The following is a 22,308-nucleotide window of genomic DNA, read 5'->3' on the forward strand; positions in this document are numbered from 1 at the left end:
AAAAAGCATTATTATATTTTATATATATATATATATATATATATATATATATATATATATATATATATATGTATGTATATATATATATATATATATATATATATATATATATATATATATATATATATATATATATATATATATATATATATATATATATATATATTTTTTTTTTTATTATTATTAATATTATTATTATTATTGTTATTATTATTATTATTTTTCCCCAAACAGCTAGCTAAACCGATAGAGCCACTGAGAGGGCTAGAGCGCTTGGAGCTGTCAATCAGCAGCTCGAGGCTCCGCCCCTCCACACTAAACTCATCTGATAAAACACGGATAGCCGGAGGAATCAAAGACACCGATTACACCGCCGTCCCTTACCGCTGGAGCATCAGCACCGGTCCCGAAGCACACCTCCAACGTTCTCCTCACCAAAACACGAAAACACCAGCGACTGGAAGCGGTCGCGAGGAATATATTACTCTCCTAACAGAACAATGAACGCGCGCTGATTTCTCAGGTAAGCCGCGCGCCCGACTCTGTTATTATAGCAGCGATTTGTGAACGCAAACCTCAAATAACGATTGTTATGTTGCGAGGGGATGATTATGTTTTCGAATGCTTGTTTTTTCCAGTAAGCCACATTCAAGCTCGCCGTCATTTACAGCACGCTGGACACAATGCTAGTACAAGACGCGATATGAAATTAACTGAGCGCGTGATCCAGCTGTGTGCAGTTCTGCAATGATGGCTGAACATCAGCGCGCTTTTGTTTGTAAATTTCGTTGTTGCGTTCAAAACACACACTCACATAGGGTTGAGTTCAGGGTGCTTTATAGCCCAGACCCTCTGCATCATTTGCTGTGCATGCTGAAGTTCAGTTCAATACCTTGAGGCAGCCCTGAAGTGCAGACTGATGATGGTATGGACAGGATATGCAAGACCTCCTTATCTGCCAGGTGAGCATGCAGGGCAGAACATGTGCTGACTGGATGATAGAGGTGAAGTTTGAGATTAGTATAGGCTCACTTACAGATTTCAGTCATGTTGGAGATCGATGTATGCTTGTGTGTGCATACTGAAAATGTTCTAACAAATATTGCAAAAGCTAGGGATGGCCATACATTTGTAAATAAAATAAGAAAGGCTGTTTCCATATATGTTTCCTATAGACATTTATGTTACAGTTGGGGTTGATCTCTGAATGACAGTCCACACAGCGACATAAAATAAGTGTAAAAACTAGTTGCACTCAGAAAGTGTTAGTAAACATTATAATTAATAGAGCATTTGAGCAGGAAGTTTGGTAGAAGGAAAACAATGGAAAAAGTGGTGTTTTGTTATAGCTTTAAAAAAAAAAAAAAGTGTTCACAGTTGTCTCAAGCACTTCACAATCCTCCCAAGTTAATTTCCAAGTGAGTGAATTGTTTACTTTGTTAATAGAAGGCTACTATCACAAATGTATGTTTGGGATAATTTATGCAGCCTTTAGTAGTAGGTTAATTAATTTTTTACCCTTTGACTGTTCCTCTACCAAACGGTTGACCATGTTTTGACTGTTTTAAATAATGATTGTTAAAGTCATTAAAAGATTGACTCTTTTAAATGCTGATTTACACTATACAGCATTGTTAAATGAGAATCTGAAATACTTTATGGCATACTTCAAAAAATAGAGATGTTTGAGTATTACATTCTTTTAAATTTTGAATGTATTTTTAAATAAATTGGTCTTACACTTCATATTTTCAGATTTTTCATAGTACATTAAATCCAGTACTTTTACAATAAACCAACATATCAACCATTTGGTAGAGGCTGATATTTTAGAAATTATGGGATGTGTTTAAAAAAATGCATTGAATATGTTAACTAGCAACATTAGGTGGTTGAGAAGTACAATCCAAACATTTTTTTTTTCTTGGTGGGGTAGTGTTAAAGTTAAAAGTTTTATGATTAGTTTAGTAATAAGTTTTTTTTTTAAGGTTTTGTAATTTAGTTTTTTGTAAAATGTATTGTTGTTTGAATATTTTTGGTTTGAAATGATTTCTTTGAATTGTAGTATTTTTATTTATCCTTAATCTTAAGTTTTTTAGTTAAACTTAGCACTATCGTGTACTTTAAACTTCATGACACTATAGTTCGGTTGCATATGTTTGATCAACGGTTTGACAATTGCGCTTTATACACCCCAATTTACATTTTAAATAACACATATACATACTATATACAGTATACACTACCGTTTAAAAGTTTGTGGTCTGTTTTATTTTTAATTTTTTTTCATGTGTTTTTTTTTTTTTTTAAGAAATGTATTCTGTTCATCAAGAAGGAATTTAAAAAATGTAAAGAAAAAAGTATGAATATTTATTAAAAAAATGTAAATAATTGCTTTATTGCATGTAGTTTCAAATTTAATTATTACTCTGGTCATTATTGCTTTTATTACTATTACTATTAATAATATTAATTCATTTATTAATATTTAATACTAATGATAATAACTGTATTGTTGATATTATTCTTATTCTTTTTCTTATTATTAATAATAATAATAATAATAATAATAATAATAATAATAATAATAATAATAATAATAATAATAATTATTATTATTATTATTATTATTTTATTATTATTATTATAGTAATTTCTGAAGGATAATGTGACTCTGAAGACTAAAGTAATGAAGCTGAAAAATCTATTTTAAAACCACTGGAATAAATGTTTAAATTAAATTATAAACTACTTTTAAACAGTTATTTTATTGTCCAATAACATTTCACAATTTTACAAGTTGTTCTGTATTTTTGATTAAATAAAAGCACCCTTGAGGAGCAGAATAGGCTTATTTCAAAACATTTAAAACATCATATATAATATATATCATATATATCATATATATATATATATATATATATACACACACACACACTCATACATACATACATACATATACATATATATATATATATATATATATATATATATATATATATATATATATATATATATATATATATATATATATATATATATATATATACCATTTGTACTGCTTTTAAAATGTCAATTATAAATGATTTTTATACATAAGTTAATCAAGCTGATTTAATTACTCAGTTTCATCTTTATTACTATTAACAGTTCTAATAACAATGACAAAACTAGACCCTTTTGAATTGATTTGACCAATTTAGTCCATTCCATACACAACTTTGGTGGGCATTGTGTCAACACTGCCACCTCTCTCTCTCTCTCTTTTTTTTTTTCTTAGTGGGTGAATCTAGGCGATTTTCCAGTATGACACGAACAACAAGCAGTGTGACAGACTCAATCCAGATGAAGTCGCAAGAACAATGGGACATTTTCTGGAGTAGGGAAAAATGTTTATAATGGGTGATAGTGTCTAGAGACTGTGAATGTGGTTCGCTGTGGCGCTGAAACTGCAGACACAAAAAGCCTACAACTCGCACCCCCTGCAGTCCAATGAGATGCTAAGTGATGTTTACAATAAACATAATCTATTGTTTATTGAAACATGCAGCCGTTTATTTCCAGGCATTCATTCTGCATGCGGTTTCTACTGATGATTTGTGTGGAAGGTGATTGAAAATGTGGTTAATCAGTAAAGGCTAAATGCCTTCTATGCTTGTTATGCATAATGTTAAAGGGATAGTTCACCCAAAAATCAAATTTGCTGTGCAGGTATTCTTTGGACGTTTGAACGCTGAACAATATTTACAGCTGTATTACCTTTACCTCCGTCTTGATAAACAATGAGCACATTCATCATTCTTAAAGTAAACATGAAAAAAGAAATCATCTGAATTGTCTACCAGGTCTGATAAATGTTTCAGACATGCACTTCATTGACCATCACTGCATCTTTGCAGCTTGTGATCAATTCTAGTGTCTGTTTGGGTTTTATGCTGTATGGATTGCAAGTAGGGTCAGTGGGACACTGATGGCTTTTAATAGTTTTCAGGTCAGAGGTCATTGCTTCTGTATGTTCGATATATGTTTGCCCTCCTCATGTAACATGTTATAGCTTGCTGTTTCCATTGAAGACTTTGTCATAGGTCTGTAGTTTAGAGTTGTTGTGCATGATTGCTAGAAAAATGTTGCTAAATGGCTTTAACTGAATGATAAGCACTAATATGATCACAAGTTTTGCAATTTCAAAAGACTTGACAGTTATTAATTATATTGGTAATGTTATCAACTTGCAGTAAATTGTTGTAATGTAATGTGTAGGCCTGTCGTGATGTCTATTTATTCAATGTATGATATATTGCACTAAAATATATTGTAATTTTAAGAGTTTTATAATAATAATAATAATTCCTTACATTTATATAGCTCTTTTCTGGCCACTCAAAGCGCTTTACACAATGAAGATTCCCCCGATCCTCATCCACCACCAGTGTGCAGCATCCTCCTGGATGACACGATGGCAGCCATTTTGCGCCAGACCGCACACCAGCTGATTGGTGGAGAGGAGACAGTGATGAAGCCAATTGAATAAGGGGATGGTTAGGAGGCCATGATGGACAGAGGCCAGTGGGGAGATTTGGACAGGATGCCGGGGTTAAACCCCTACTCTTTTCGAAGGACATCCTGGGATTTTTAACGACCACAGAGAGTCGGGACCTCGGTTTAACGTCTCATCCGAAAGACGGCACTCACTGAGCAGTATAGCGTCCCCGTCACTATACTGGGGCATTAGGACCCACACAGACCGCAGGTTGGGCGCCCCCTGCTGGCCTCACTAACACCCCTTCCGGCAGCAACCTAGCTTTCCCATGTGGTTTCCCATCCAGGTACTGACCGGGCGCAGCCCTGCTTAGCTTCAGTGAGTGACCATGTGAGAGTTGCAGAGAGCTAGCTGCCGGCATCTTTTTGTTTTTTGTGTGACTCATTTTATAACACCAGAATGATAATATTATTAGAATGCAAGTACATAAAACTTTATTATTAAAAATATGTCATTAATTATAGTCATTTTAACTATTGAATAATCAGGCATTGGAATCAGAATGTGAACGCATATCCTAAATAAATAATAAATGATAGCGAAAAAGTGTAGGGTAAAAAGTAACTGAGGCTGTGATATCTGGTGTCATATCTATCTTCGGCTGTCGAGCTCCCACAGGAAATATATAAAAAAAATGCATAGTAAATACTAGTGTTTTTTTAACCATACTGACACCTCCAATAGAGATAGAGCTGTTGTGCAATCAGCTAAAATGTTGCTAGACTTGGTTTTTATGTATGAGAGATATAAAGTTGAAGTCAGAATTATTAGCCCCCTTTGAACTTTTTTTTTTCATTTTCCAAATGATGTTTAACAGAGTAAGGAAATTTTCACAGTATGTCTGACAATATTTTTTCTTCTGGAGAAAGTCTTATTTGTTTTATTTTGGCTAGAATAAATGCAGTTTTTAATTTTTTTAAACATAATTTTAGGGACAAAATTATTAGCCCCTTTTAAGCTATTTTTTTCCGATATTCTACAAAAAAAACCCCACTGTTATACAATAACTTACCTAATTATTATTATTATTCTATTATATTTAGAAATGTGTTAAAGAAATCTGCTCTCCCTTAAACAGAAAATGGGGAGAAAAAATAAACAAGCCATCTAAATATTTAGGGGGCTATTAATTCTGACTTCAACTGTATATTGAATCACCAAAATTTATTGAGGTCATGTCTATGTGTTGTGCGATAAGTCAATATATTGATTATTAGTAATGTAAACCATAAGATGGGAGTTTTCAAAATAGGTCTAAAGGCCCCTAGGTGTTTGGAAAAAGCTAATAAAGTGAAAAAAAAACTACTTAAAAATAAGAGACATGACACTAGTAAATATAAACTAATAATAATAATAGAAATAATGTGATATTTTATCAAAAATAACACATACAAACATACAAGCATGATGGCATCATACAAAATGGCATGATGAATAAAATAAATGTGTAAAAATAAAATAAACTACACTGAAGAGAAAAAAAATGTTGTTTGTTCAAACTAATTTAAAATGAGCTGAAACACAATTCTTGAGATTCCATTGGAATAACTAAATTGTTTTTGTTTACTTCTTAAATTTGTAAAAACTAAGAAGTTAACTCAAATCCTTTAATATACACTGTAAAATTGCAGGGTTCCACAATTTATTATTGTTGTTCCAACACAAATCAATTAAATTACCAAATTTAGGTGGATTGAACAAAGTTAAGTTGTCCCAATGAAATCTCAAGAGTTTTGTTGTTTCAGCTCACTTTAAATAAGTAGATTGAACAAGCAAAAAAATAATAAAATAAAATAATAATAAAATTGAGTGTAATTTGAATAATATAGTGTCACTTAACAGAACAGACATTTTCCAAATAATATTGACCCATTTATTACATTAGGTTTTCACACTATGATGTCTTGCATTTTAGTATGATTATATATGAGTTGTATTTAAAGACACAACCCCAGTTAAATATTTGATGCATTTAAAAAAAAATAATAAATGCTGCGTTCCACACAATCAATTTGTTTAACAATCAAGTTAAGTTATTAGGATTTAAAAAAAATTAAGTGTACTGAACATGTAACTATTAAGTTGTCTTAAAAACACTCAAATTGTTTCAGCTCATTTTGAATAGTATCTGAAAGTATTTATGAGTGTACAATAAAAGCAATTGGTTACTTTATAAAAGGGGAGTATACCATTGTAACAGCACTCTTAAATTGGCCTAAGTTTACTTTTTAGTAAAGTCAACTAATCGCTTTTTTACAGTGTAAAAACATGATAAGACTGCCAAACTCGAGGCACTTTAACCCTCTTTCATCTTTGTATAGCCTAGGGGTTTAGCTTTGTGTGAATGTGACATTGCATTGCCACACAGCAGATGTGCATTTTCTTATTTTCTTGAAGCAATAAAGCAGCCTTGGTCTGTGTGGGTGTTTTTCCACAATTGAAAAAAAAAGAGAACAGCGGCGCTGCAATCAGGTTGAGGTAATTAGAAGAGGCAGCAGGGTGAGGAACTTCAGCACTACTGATTTGCAGATTTAATCAGTCATAAGTCATTACATCCCAGTGTACACAAAGAAAAATCCGGCAAATATAATTACCGCACAACAAGTGCCGTAACCTTAACCAGCCAAACAATAAAATCACTTAACTAGCACAAGGTCATTGCTGAAGGACGGCACAGACATCAGAGCTTGAACACACCGCAAACGGTGTCATTAGGCAAATCTTATTTCTTCAGTGTTAGGATCAAATTTTTATATGTATTCAGAAATCTGTTGCTTGTTTGTGCACATTTTACCTTGCTATGAATCAAGTGTTGTGACTATTCCCATTTGTTAAGGTGTTGTGTAGCTAGTGTTACTAGTGTTAATGCGATGTTGTTGACTTTGTGTTTTTAAGGGATCCTATTATTTTACAACATTTAATACAAGTGTCAGATATCTCCAGAATGTGTCTGTAAAGTTTTGAATGGAAAGTTGCTGAGACGTTTGTTTCAGTTGATTTGTATCTAACTTAAAAGGAATATTGAGTAGGGGGCAAGGATTTTTTTGTGCATCATTTTCTTTAAGCAAACTAAAGGTAAGAGTGGTGTGGTTAAGAATATCATGGCTGAAGCTGTCAAATTGACATCATCAGATTCAAACGCTCAACCAAAGGGTCAAACTTGGATCGGTGATTACCAAAACGAATATTTCCCTTTTTAAATCAAATCAAAAAGTGCGTAAGGTGTAGTTAATGTCAAAAAAAAAAAAAAAAAAGTCATTATTAATTCAGTAATGGAAGATGGGAAGAAAAAAAAGATTAACATAAAATCTTGATAAGTTTTATATAACACATTTTTCAAAAAGTAAAACAAAAAAGGAAACCACAAAAATAAGCATATAAATACATATGCATACACATAAACATACATGTACATACAAATAGCATGGAATTAATCTAAAGAATTACAATGTGCGCTAGCAAACTAATCATTGTCAATTTAGATTTTACACATACTTTAAGGGTTCTGTAAAGTGCTTTGGAATGTGCGTTTTTATTCGATGTTTGACATAATCGCAACCGAAACACGAAGAGAGGGTGGGACATAGTGTAGCTTTTATTTAAAACCCTTTATTTAAAACAGCCAATGGTGTCTTGGTTTATCACAGCTCTGCCAGTGGAGTGATTGAGCTCAAGTGTATCAAATGAAAAGCAAACGAGAAGCATTTTGAAGGGGGTGGGGCATGTCAGATACTAGAGAGAGCATTTGATTGGTTATGATGTGATAATAAATCATAATAATAATAAACTTTATTTGTATAGCACTTTTCCAACATACATGCAACTCAAAGTGCCTCACACACAACAACAAAAGCATTAAAATAGACCACAAAAACTTATCACATATACTGAAATAAAAGCATTCATGTACACAAAATGTAAGTATATATCCACATGATCACACACACAATAGTCCTTACATATGCAGGCACACACCATACATAACATACATAAACCTACAACAAAATAGATAAAATGCATACACCTAACAAACTTGTTTAATCATACGCAATTTTAAAAAAGATGTGTCTTAACACGCTTTTTAAAAACATGAATGATGATGAGAAACATGAATGATGATGAGAAACTGTAGTGTGAGGTGATGTCAATAAAGCAGTTGATCTATAGGCAAAATGACAAGCTTTACAAGTTTATACCAGTTTTATATCTTCTAATTGTGAATTTTGTTTCTGTTTTGGGGCACACTAGCTTATAGATATTCTAAAAATGAATAATACTAAAACTAACATCTAAAAATCTTAATTTCATAGGACTTTAATAAGTTTATAGACCATCTGTTTTGCTAATGCCCTTTTTGAGTGGAAGCATGTTTTGCTCGAGGACCTTTAGGATCTTATCTTTTATTTTTCCTAAATTCTGTTGTTTCAATTGTTCCAAATTATTATTCTTTATTTTAATGTATTTTAATATATTTATAATATTTTTTTTCTTTGCTCTGTCCTCCATCTTAAGGATGTAAAATCAAAAATCTAAAAGCATCTCCAGTTAATTTTAAATCATGAAACTTATAAAATTTAACAGCAACCTATTAAGAGTTTAACAAAGTTTACATTTTTAAAAATCTTTCTGATGTTTGGTTTTATGAAATCAAAAAGATACAGTTAAACTGGACTTTTTTTCAATAAGTTGTTGTAAAGACACCGTAAAACTGTTAGATCAGCTCTTCAAAAACGTTCATGTTTACGTTTTTAAACAGTAGAACGACAGAGGCTGACAGCACACAAGCATCACTTGTGTAGTAAACCAAATTGCAAAGTTAAGTCACTACTTCAGTTAGGCCAAGCAGAATGTATATTTTTTTCATTTAATATGTGTAAGCAATAGTTTATATCACTATTAAATTATGAATAGAACACTTTTGAGATGTTTATCCAAAGTTTGCCAAACTACATTCTTCTAGGGCTGCATGATATTGCAAAATCTGACATTGTGATGATATGTATACATTCATTAGATAAACTGAATATCTTTACTTGGAAAGATTTAATTCATTTACATAGATTGGGATGATCAAGTCTTTGTCTATACAGTGCCTTTGCATAAATTAGAATAAATTACAAGCATATATAAATACAACAGTCCGAGACCTTTATGGTTTTCTGGAGAGTCTATCAGTATTCAGGGATCGAAATCGAACAATCAAACGTAAAATAACATGGTTCTCATTGTATAAACGGTTTAAAAACAATAATATTTAAATCTTTTAATATTTAATAAATAATATAATCCTGCGACATGACTTGCGGATACACACATACGATATCAATACTTAAATAGTATATCGTGCAGCCCTACATTCTACATTGTACAGCTAATTGCATTTTTTTTACTGTTTATCAAAAATGCATCGTATAAATATTCACCAGGTTTTATTTGTGCAGAATTTAAACTTAGGAACACGTCCCTCAGGTTTCATTAAAACTGCATTCATATATTTTCAAAGATGGGGGGAAATAGAACAACAAGAGTGTTTAGAAGTTGACAGGCTGTCAAAATGAGCACAACCGAGAGTTGTGGATGTGAGATTGATGGTACTGTTTAAATAAAAGGCCTTCTCTGCAAATGGCCAGGCTTGTGCCTTAAAGTTTGTCAGCAAATGCTTCAAACAATATTTTTTTGCTTTGTTTTGTCTCGGAAATATTCAGTGCTCATTAATTCTGCATGAAAGGGAAACTCTGTCCAATGTCAACACTTTTTTATTATTATTATTATTTTGGTTCTTCCGTTTATTTGGAGATCACGGTGGTGATTATAAACCTTTACTTTAGTGAAAAATAAGCTGTGTGTGTGTATATGTATATATATTTATATACTTATATAATATATAAGTATATAAAAAAAAAAAAAAAAAAAATATATATATATATATATATATATATATATATATATATATATATATTGTTTGAGTAAAATTTGTACGAAAAAAGATCATTTAAATATATATAAATATTAATGTATAAAAAGTGTCTGATGTTGTTCATAACAAAAGATGAAAATTGTTAAAATAGAAGAAAAAAGTCATTATGGAAAATTTATTTTCACAATTTCATGAACATGTTCATTAATTCATTTATTTTGGCTGACATAATGGACATTTTTTTTCTTGGTTAATGCCTAATAATGTTTTATGAAATGGAGCTAATGGCTAATAAAATTCACTTGTACCATATATATATATATATAAATAATATTATATACAGTTGTACAATAGACTTTAGCATGCACCGTTTGTCTTCCTTTTGCAATGGGGTATATGCTTTGGTGGAAAGAGTACTGAAAAATTGTACTCAAGTAAAACTACCATGACTTTAATGTAGTGCAAGTAGAATAAAAGTTTCTGTTGTAAATATTACTCAAAGTATGAGTAAAAAGTAGCCCTTTTAAAAGTACTCGAGTAGTGAGTATTACACTGAGAAAGGTTGATGTGTCCATTTGTGCAACTGTGTAAACGTAACATTCTGTGGTGCATTTAGTGATTGCTTAAGGTCATTTGGTGATTTCAGTCATCATACAGCAAACGTCTGCCATCTTCTCATCAGTGACATGAAGTCTAGTCTCTCGGTTATTGCGTATAACGATTTTGGGTCTTGAGGTTGTTCTGTACAATGAGATTTTTACTGTGTGCGATTTTGACTGGATGGCAATCACAGAACTGATGATTACTCTACTTCTGCTAGTGTTCTAGCCAAACATTATAGACAAGAAAGATAATATAGTGCCACGGGTTGAAGTGAAATTTAGAGTAAAAAAGAAAGTACAGATAAAGCACTAAAAATGTACTCAAGTGAACGTAAAAGTACACATTTTTAAAACTTTTAATTTCAAGACTTTTAATTTCAGTCAGCCACTCCCAGGGCTTTTGGTGAACTGTCACTCCATTACAGAATCACTGCATTTAAGATCTGATTTCTTTTGAAACGGCAATCTTCACTGCCTGGCTGAGGTATAATATAAAGTAAGTATCAGACCAAACAAGAAGCATTGCAATAATTTCTATTTTTCCACACCATGTCTTTGAAAATTGAATATTAATTTTACCACAGTATTTTCAATGGAGTTTTTGCACTAGCCTGCTGCTAATGACGGCACTTGTGTTTTAAACAGTTTTTCGTCTTTTTTTATGCTTTAACAACCAAATGAATGCTTAAGTTTATTTAACTGACTATATTTGAGTTACATTACAACATCGATGCTGTAAAAGGAACCTTATGAAATTGAAAATAGTCACATTGAGCTTTCACTGGATGTTCATCATTGGCTGAAAAACGCTAGCTGTGAATATAGCCCATTGAATTAGTTTAAAACATCCATTTACTCTGAACATGTATAAATAATAAAGGATTTTTTTGTAATTATACCTGTTAAAGTAATATTATTTTGCAGCTTGGGCCAATATTGTGATAAATCTGTATACCATGATAAAAGCTTAAGAAATGAATCACAACATCAAAATCTAATACTATTAGCCTTACTAGAATATCACACATACATTCCTTTTTGTGTATCCCTTCTTGGGTCTGCTTCTGCTCCATCTGTACTGAACTGATTTCTGTTCCTGTTTTATGTAAGGTGGCATGCAGCCTCATTTGTCAACATGCTGTTATGTCTCTGATAAATGGAGTGTCAATGTTTGTCTATTGAGTTTGAGTCTGGCTGCTGAGCTGATGAAAATTGAGTTTTCGGTTCTTTTCCTTTTTGTTTAACGCTGCCCAGGTTTGCTCAACGTTGTGGTCGTGATAATGGAATTCTCTAGACATTATGCTTTTTATGTTGAAGATATTTTTTGTTATTCATGATACAAAATGTGAGAGCAAAGGAAGAAACCTCAACAAAGACCATGCTTTTGAATTGTACTTTTACATTTGTGTAATTGGGTGATACTTTTATCGAAGGAGATTTACTATTCATTATATTTGCAGGTCAGTTTTGTGTCGCTAGTGTTTGCATTTTTGTTTTATTCTTAAAATGTTCAATATCAGGGAAGTGTAATGATGCATTTGTTCACAGTATTTTAAAAAGGTTAGCTCACCTAAAAGCCAAAATTCTGCCATGATTGAATTATCCTTCTCTTGTTCAAAACCTGTTTATTTTCTGATCTGTTAAAGCAAGTAAGCATTTTTTTTTTACGTCAGCAGGAAGTGATGACTTTGCTGATAAATCTTCCAACAGTCCATCCTGTGTACTCGTATCTTTGTGCTTGTCTTGAGGCCATCAATAAAACGCTAGTGATATCTGTTTGCATACAAAGTCTAAAAAAATTAACTGCAGTTGAACTTGAGCAAAACATGGTTTAAATATCTTATTATTATAGATTTTTGCAGACAATCACTTCTAAATACACCTAGAAAAATACAAACATAAAACTTAATGTAAAAATAAACAACCAACAGTTATAAAAATAATAATTAAAGAAAAATTTAACTTACTTTCCCAACAAACCAACAACAAGTGCTAACCAATGATAAATGTGGAAACTAAAGGCATAGTTAACATATCAATCAGAAGTTTGTAGAGAGGAAATAAAAGGGGACCAACATTTTTCAAATGACAATCTTGTCGTAAATCTAAACATGAAACGGCCAAAATTACATATGACACAAACTGTTGTTGCGTGAAATGTCAGAGGAAACTAGCATCGAATGGTGACGTAACGAAGTTAATCGAACTGTGTACTATAACACGTGAAACGGAGACCTGAAAGGAACACGCAAAAAGCAACTCATGTGAATAATTTAATCATATTATTGGCCAAGAATGCAGAAAATAGACTCCCATTCGTGTGGAGACCATTCTTGCCAAGTTACCTCCAGAGGAACGAACTCGGGAGACTGCAAGAACAGAGAACGCATTCTCTGACATTCTGCCTTCTTCCCCAGTTCTTCCTGATGGTTACATGACCTTCACGCATTTTCAATGGAAATGATTTCAAACATGACAGCATTCATATAACGTTTTATTGTGTTTCCTCTTTTTAAAATATATACTATGCATAAAGACCTTACAAATTTACATTGCACAATACAAATACAACAAGTTTTAATACGAATTTCAGCACATAAACACCCTTAAGCCTGGTTTATACTTCTGCGTCAAGTCACTGGCGTAACCAACGGCGCATGCAACGCCCGTAGCTGTGCATTTATACTTCTGCTCGCTGTCTCTGTTAGTCTGCATTCACACTTCCAAAACGCTATTTGGCAGTAAAGTGTTAATGTGTCTCTTTGTCGAGTTTTTTCGCCTGTGTTTTGTTTTTTCTGAACGCTTCCTGAATGTACAAGGGGCTCAAACTCGCTCATTTTGAGGCAGGAACCGGCGGATGTGCAACAACTTTACCTATGAGGTAAACACAAAACAAAACTCTCCATCCGGAGCCCCATCACGGGACTCCACACTTGTAAACTATCGCTCCATTGGGCTCACGCCACTTGCGCAGCTCTCGGTCCTGCCCAGACTCGTCAGCGCTACCAAGCCGACCAATCACAGAGCTTGCGTTACGCCGCGCTGCGACGTGTAGTTACATTTTTTGAGAGGTGCACGTCAGAGACGGCCACGTTGTAGGGCTATGCGTCAGCGCAGTAGCATACGCGTGCGCTTGGCGCAGAAGTATAAATCAGCCTTTATTGTGTTCAAATCAAATCAGGCCTTACACTTTCGTATAGTGAAATTGAATGCCATTTTAGAATGAAAATGTTCCTCATCCACACCGTGTTTATAGCATTTATGAACAGCCCTCCGTCTGCTGAAAACGCACATCACGTTGCCACACTTAAGCCTAGTTTATACTTCTGCGTCAAGTGACCGGCGTAACTCACGGCGCAGGCAACGTGCGCAGCTGTGCATTTATACTTCTGCGCGCTGTCTCTGTTGGTCTGCATTAACACTTCCGAAACGCTAGTTGGCAGTGAGGTGTAAATGTTCCTCTGTGTCGAGTTTCTTCGCTTCTGTTTTGCGTTTCCTGAACACTTCCTGGTTGGAAAAGTGACTCAAACTCGCTCATTTTGAGGCAGAAACCGGCGGACGTGCAGCAACTTTAACTATGAGGTAAACACAAAACAAAACTTTCCATCCCAAGCTCCTTCACAGGACTCCACACTTGTAAACAATCGCTACATCGAGCTCGTGCCATTCGCGCGGCTCTCGGTCCCGCCCCGACTCGTCAGCGCTACCAAGCCGACCAATCACAGAGCTTGCGCTACGCGTTGTTGCGACGTGTGTAGTTACATTTTTTGAGAGGTGCACGTCAGTGATGGCGACGGCCACGGTGAAGGACTATGCGTCAGCGCCGTAGCATACGCCGGTGTTTGACGCAGAAGTATAAATCAGCCTATACACTGAGACACAGCACACACACACAGCCACTGTCATGCGCTCGTCTGAGCTCCAGAGAGCAGTGCACATCGGACAGTTTATCAAGTATGTACCGCTGGATGGCGTCTCACTATAGTTGTTTAATTAAATATCAAGTTTATCTCGTTTCTATCTGACGATTCCTCAGTCTTTTGAATCTATCAGGTAACGTGTCACAGCATCAGTACACTGCTTCAGGCTTTTACTTTCACACTTGTGCTCAGTAATTGTAGTGAAAACCTCAGTCACTGTTGGTTGTGCACCTTTTTTACCGACCAACCTCTCGCGTAAAAAGTGATTGACAGGAGGTCATTTTTGTGCAACTTATGTTTATTTATTTATGATTCGTTTATGGGTAAAACAAAGACCATGTGGGTCAGGTACTGTAGTTGAAACGGTAGGCTACAAATAATTAATTCGTTATGAATTAATTGTTCATAAATATTTAATTCACCTCCACCTATGACGACGATGCCATCGTCCATCGCGATGTTTCCCATTAGACCTCATACGATGCCAATTTGGTCAACATCGCCCAACCCTAGTCCATACATGACAAACTGTCAGAGAACAATGTGCAGGAAGTACATAAATCTGAACTTTTGCTTGCTTTGTAGTTTGCTTTGCGGCTGTTGAAGTATTCCATTCATTTAAACATGTCTCGACAATTACCTGAAGATTTAAACACCTCTAAAAAGCCCAGAAGTGAAACGAAAAGCTCCTGCTGATGGAAACAGCGGAGAAAGATTTCTAAGCACTCCAACAGAAAGAAATCATCGCATGTTAACAGTGTTTTTCTTTGCTCTCTCTGAGGCTGTGCGCTGTAGTTCTATTAGAGCGTGATTGAAGCATTGACAGTCCCATTCAAGTCCCACATTTATGATGACGGAGTCTGTGTTTGAACTCAGTGCTGTGCTGTTGTGTGGCGGTGAGTCATAGACTGTCTGGTCCTAATGCAGCAAAGCTGGATTGTCAATCATTCGTGAGCTTTATGACAGTCTCCATCTGTCCTCTGAGATTATCTGTATTAATTCATAATGCCGTTTAGATGAATGTCTTGATTCGCAGAAAACAAGCATGTACGGTTTGGCTTGGTGATCATTTTAACATTTATTAATCTGTTGTTCAGTCACGTTTTGCAGTTTGCGCATGTTTTCTTAATCTTTAGGCAGTCTTTTCTTAAATCATCTACATTTTTTTGTAGATTTAGAGGATGAAGATTGTGCAGTCCTGTAAAGATCAAACTTTCAAACTTCAGCTGCTTTTTAAAAAATGCATGAACATCTATTAAACATGCATCAAGCACTATAAAAGATTTATCGATATAAATAAAATACATCTTTGAAAATCTTTGAGCTCCTGGAAAATGTAGTGTTTAATTTTAATGAGTAACCTGAAGTATTAGCCATAGTTCATTAGATTATTTCCCCATGCTTTACATACTCTTATTAACATTTTTTTTTTAAATATAATGCATCTTTAACAGCAATTTTACACTCAAAGCATTTAATGCTTGCTCAAACGATTTGTTTCAACTCATTTTTGAACGCAATATTTAATTTTTTTGGGAAAACCTAATTATTTTATGTTCAGTCCACTTACATTTGTAAAAATTATTAAGTTACCTTAATAGATGTTGGCTCAACATGGGATTGTGTGGCATTTTTTTACAGTGTATATGAGGCGTATTTACAGTTTTGTTAAAGTTTACAGCTTGTCTGATCTTTTCGTTAACTGATAAACATTCGATTTGGAACATTTCAACTGACAATTTACTTGATGCTAATTTTGGTTAGTTTTCCCAGCCAGCAACCACCGCTCATTAACCATCAACTGATCAGATTATTACTAAATTATCTTTTAAAAATGTATTGACTATGTATTGATCTGTTTTGTGTCCGAAACATTAAATATTGCATTTTAAAATATTGAACGACAGCATGCAGAACATATTAACAACAGAACATCGTCATCTTCATGCACCTGCAGCATTGGAATAATGAACAAACTAAATAAATAAGTCAGTCCTAAATATTTTTTTTTTTTTTTACTTAAATTGTGAAAAAATCACTTAAAAAAAGAAAACACCGCCTTAATAATATTAATAACCGTAATTTTTTTCTTATTTTTTTCAGTGTAATAAAAAAGTAGGCTACCTCAAATCGATCGCACCATGCAAAACAAGCATTTAATGAATGCTCCGATGAAATTCCTATATTACAAAGTTCTGTCAGCATTTTTAATGCAAGCCATTAGTTTAAAGATTATGTCTTGAGCATTTGATTTTATCTCTGCTGGTGTGCTTTTACTCGCCATGAATTCAGGTAAGGCGTGAGAGAGTTTTGAATGAGGTACACTGTCCTCAGTTTAAAATACTTATACTGATGTATTGATATACTGGCACAGGAATATCAGTATATCAATTTAGGCTTTGCTGATAGGCTGGCTATTTGACTGCCAATAAGGGGCAATGATAGTAGGGCTGCACAATATAAAAAAATAGAACACAATATATATATATATATATATATATATATATATATATATATATATATATATATATATATATATATATATATATATATATATAAATAAATAAGTATTTCCCAAATACTGTTTAACAGAGCAAGGAAGTTTTCACAGTATGTCTAATAATATTTTTTCTTCTGGAGGGAAGTCTTATTTGTTTTATTTAGGCTAGAATAAAAGCAGTTTTTAATTTTTTAAACACCATTTAAAGGTCGAAATTATTAACCCATTTAAGCTATTTTTTTTTGACTGTCAACATAACAAACCATCATTATACAACAACTTTTCTAATTACCCTAACCTGCCTAGTTAACGTACTTAATTCTTTAAATGTTGTTTAAGCTGTATAGAAGTGTCTAGAGAATAGCTAGTCAAATATTAATTACTGTTTACAACTTTTGGTTGTACATTACCTCAACTAAACACTGTTGTGTTTCTGAATGGTGCCATAGCGCGCTGGGAGCAAGCGAAAAAGAAACTTTTGCATTTGTGGTTTCTTTTTCCACTTGCAAAGAAACAAAGGTGTTTATGACGTGGATACAAGTGAGGGGCATCACTATCAGCGCTGGTTTGGCATCAACTTTTCTGTGTCAAACTGTAACAAGCAACATAGTTCTCTTTGCTTACTTCATTTAGCTTCTTTTAGTTTAATATATATCTGTAAGCATGTGGGCTTACACATGTTAAAGCCCTGCAAGTTAACAAATATGTTGCATGTTTATGAAGCAAAAAATTATATATAATAATAATAATAATAACAATAATTTAACCATTTAACTGATACTATTATTCAGTTAAAATGCAACATTTCGGTTAATAGTTGAACGGTCAATATGAGCATCCCTACTTGCATATGTGTTTTATTTTTTATGATCTTAACAAAATGTTTTTTCTGTCTCTGTCTCGCATTCATAATCTCATCTGTCAGAATCTGCTCATTTACTTTAATACATTTTAAATTGAAGCAATTTTGATCATAATTTAATACTTTTGTTTCTGCTAGGAGTTTTGCTTGAATGTTTAATAACAAGCAATAGTCAACTTAGCCGGTGATTAAAAAAAAAAAAAAAAAAAAGTTGATTTAGCATATTAGTCTGACCACATGACAGCCGATCATGTAAGAACTTGCTTTATAAACATGTTGCTTATACTGTATTAAAAGCCTATTCATACAAAACTGTAAAAAAAAAAAAAAACACCATGTTGCAAACCCACTTTGAATAATGCAATAGCAAAGCACAACATTTCAACACATCAGGAAACTACTCTTGCTTTTGTGTCATCTTGCAACTTTTATACAAAAAGACTTTTTTATTTTGTCTTTCATAATAACACACTGAGGAAGGCTTTGTGGAGAAACGTCTGTGTCTTTTAATCACCCGTAGAATGTAAGAGAAAGAAAAATAAAAACAGTACGAAGCAATTACTTGAGTGCGAATCATTACCTTTTTTTTAATAATAGCATTGATAAGACTGACGCACCAAAACAAAGAAGTTCCTAAAAAAAACGCAAACGCCCAGGGCAAACTTCAATAACTCTACACACGTCTTTCATAATAACCTTATGTCAAAGCTTGTGATCCCTTTGTGGAATCTGTAGGAAAATGAGAATAATTTTTGATCAATACACAACAGATGTATTCTATTATTAGTATTATGATGTTCTACAGTAAATATGTTGCCTAGAAGACAGAGAAGTAGTAGAATTTAATAAAGTTTGTTGTGTTTGTGTGTGTATGTTTGTTTGTGAGGTTACCTGGCTGAATTGCTTAGTGATGGTTGTTCCTGATACACTTGTTTTTTTCTGAACGTTACACTGCTGCTGGTTTTAAAAACAAAATTCTTCATCTCTTGCAGATTCTTCCGCTTTCCTGCATCTTTTACATATTTGAAACTTTTAGTAGTGAATGACAGTGTGAAAAGATGCATCTCACAATCATACAGAGGGCAACTGAGGGACTATGAAAACAGTTTAAATGTTCTTGTCACAGTTATCAATATATCGACTTATCGTGCAATACTTGGAGATGACCTCAATATTTTTTTGGCATTGCAATATATATTTACATATTCACAAATAACATTTAAAGCCATTGTTTTAATGATATTTACATTCTGCCTTACTGGTGACAGTTTATAATTGAACATTTACCTAATCGAACATTTAATAGTGTATAAATAGACCATTTCAATATGGTCAAGTCATTGGCCCATGAATATTTCCTACTTATCAAACTATTTCATAACTGTAACAAGAGGCAGTTCAAACATAACTTAATGTTAAAACTATCATAATGTTATTTATCATTATGTGGCACTATTTGGAGTCTCGGAAGCTATAGAAATTAAAAATCTGAAAACAGGAAATACATCGGACCATTGTTTTTTTTTTACAATATACCTTTTTAACTTCGAATTATAGAAAGAACGTAATCTTAAGAATAAATTTCATAAGTGTTTATGGCTATTTGCATTATTATGCTGTTATATAACCATTACATAATCAGTGGTATAAAATGATTTCAAAATGACAATAATATTGCTTATCGCAACAATTTCTGTAACAATATAGCGCACAACAAAAGTTCCTTATTGTAGCAGGTCTAAATGTTCACTGATGCTTCATAAGGAAACGCGATGCATTAAAAGCCAGCGGTGAAAACCTTTGAACAGGATGAAGATGTCCAAATATTTGTTCTTTTGTTCAAATATGAAATCCTTTACACAGGATGAAGACGTCCAAATATTTGTTATTTTGTTTAAATATGACCTCCTCTTCTCCACCCTCCAATTTAACAATGCTCTTTGAAAGTAACAGAAGATATTTGCATGTTTCCTGGAGGACAACTGAAGTGCAACTTGCCTTCAGAACGTTTTCAACCCTGGATCTTTGGTGTTTTCTCATGAAGCACATCGCAGAATCAATATACACTCACCGGCCATTTTATTAGGTACACCTTACTAGTACCCGGTTAGATTCCCTTTTACTTTCAGTTCTGCCTTGATCCTTCGTGGCATAGATTCAACAGGGTCTTGAAAATGTTCCTCAGAGAATTTGGTCCATATTGACATAAAAACATCACTCAGTTGCTGCAGATTTGTCAGCTGCACATCCATGATGCAAATCTCCCATTCCACCAGATTCCAAAGGTGTTCTATTGGATTGAGATCTGGTGACTGTGGAGGTCATTTGATTACAGTGAACTCATTGTCATGTTCAAGAAAAATGTCTTGGATGATTCGCGCATTGGCATGGCTTGCTATCCTGCTGGAAGTAGTACATTGTGGTCATAAAGGGACGGTCAGCGCTAATACTCAGGCTGTGGTGTTGACAAGATGCTCAATTGGTACTAATAGGCCCAAAGTTTGCCAAGGAAATATCCCTCACACCATTACACCATCACCAGCCTGAACCATTGATACAAGGCAGGATGTATCTATGCTTTCATGTTGTTGATGCCCAATTTTGACCCTACCATCCGAATGTCGCAGCAGAAATGGAGACTCATCAAACCTGGGAGCTTTTTTCCAATCATCTGTTGTCCAATTTCAGTGAGCCTGTGCGAATTGTAGCCTCAGTTTTTTGTTCTGAGCAGTTGCACAGGCGTACCTAATAAAACGGCCAATGAGTGTATTCGCCAATGTTTTTAGTTAGAAGATTGTTGCTTAAAGCATGTTGAAGTTGAGAGGGAACTATTTCTAATATACGTACTTGCCAATGACCCAGCCACATCTATATATATCATTTTGATTATTTTAAATGTCGTGACATTGGTCTGTAAGGCATGAAGCACCCTAGAATCGTCTGCAGTTTTTCACACAACACTCCTGTAATAACATAAACCACGATTAAAGTCTGCTTTGAACACAAAGTTCCTTTTAAGATTTGTATATTGAAAAAAAAAAGTGTGAGATTGGATTATATTGCAATAAAATGCACATTGAGACTGGAAAGTGGGACGAAACAAGCAATTATTTGAAACTCTTTGATTTGATACACATTGATGTCAGTCTACCCTTGTTTCTAAAGCAGTGTTGTTGGAATACTGGTATAAATATTTGTCTAACCAAAGTACTGGTGCTGTTGACATGCCTACAAATTTGACTGTGGTTTTGTGCAGTTGATATTTCTTGTGTCCATGTCTGGTGGAGCGCGAAGTGGGCGAAGCGTCCATTATGGTGACTGAAGGATGTATATGTGTGTGTGTCACTGTTTTATTCTGCTCTCTATGCTGCTGTCTAATAGGCTGTCAGGTGTCAGGGGCAGACGCTGCATAACGCCGGCCAGACTCTTGGCCAGGGGAGCCGCCAGTGTAATTTCAGATGACAGACTAGCACTCAAGTCCTGGGCCAGACCGCCGAGCGCCCAGAGGGTAAATTTATCTGGGGGTGGGCTTTGGACCTCAATGGAACTGAATGAACTTCAATTAGAAGTACACAAAGCTGGTGTAATTGAGTCTAAGAGAAAGCTTGTAAACCCTTGAGCTGGGTGAGAGCGGGTCACGGTTGCGGCGTGTTCAGGTAATTGCTAATTCTGCAGTGTCGAAAAAATCCTATGCGCAGATGACTTCTCTGTAGATGTAGTGATTTTGGGTTTCGAGTCATGACATCTGCAGTGTTTTGTAATGGGTGTGAAGGGTCTGTGTGCATCTGGCCTGAGCAAAAGGCCAAACTCTGATTTTATGGGGGCGTTCACATAACATTTTCAAACAAATGCTGAGTCTTGTTATCAGGGTTGTCATGGTCATGTCATTTTCTGGTACATACAGTTGAATTCATAATTATTAGCCCCCCTGAATTATTAACTCCTGTTTATTTTTTCCCTCAAGTTA

General features: G+C 34.0%; 1 protein-coding gene across 2 annotated transcripts in view; it reads left to right on the top strand.

Annotated features, from left to right (window-relative positions):
- Positions 1–357: 357 nt before the first annotated feature.
- The window catches only part of st6gal2a (ST6 beta-galactosamide alpha-2,6-sialyltranferase 2a), a 114,280-nt gene continuing 92,329 nt past the window's right edge, over positions 358–22,308 (top strand). For both annotated transcript variants that reach the window (XR_012384921.1, XM_005168131.6), the window contains exon 1: positions 358–523. The gene's annotated coding sequence lies outside the window, so the exon portion shown is untranslated. The remainder of the gene's footprint in view (positions 524–22,308) is intronic.

Source organism: Danio rerio, chromosome 9, assembly GCF_049306965.1.
Source record: "Danio rerio strain Tuebingen ecotype United States chromosome 9, GRCz12tu, whole genome shotgun sequence".
NCBI lineage: Eukaryota > Metazoa > Chordata > Actinopteri > Cypriniformes > Danionidae > Danio > Danio rerio.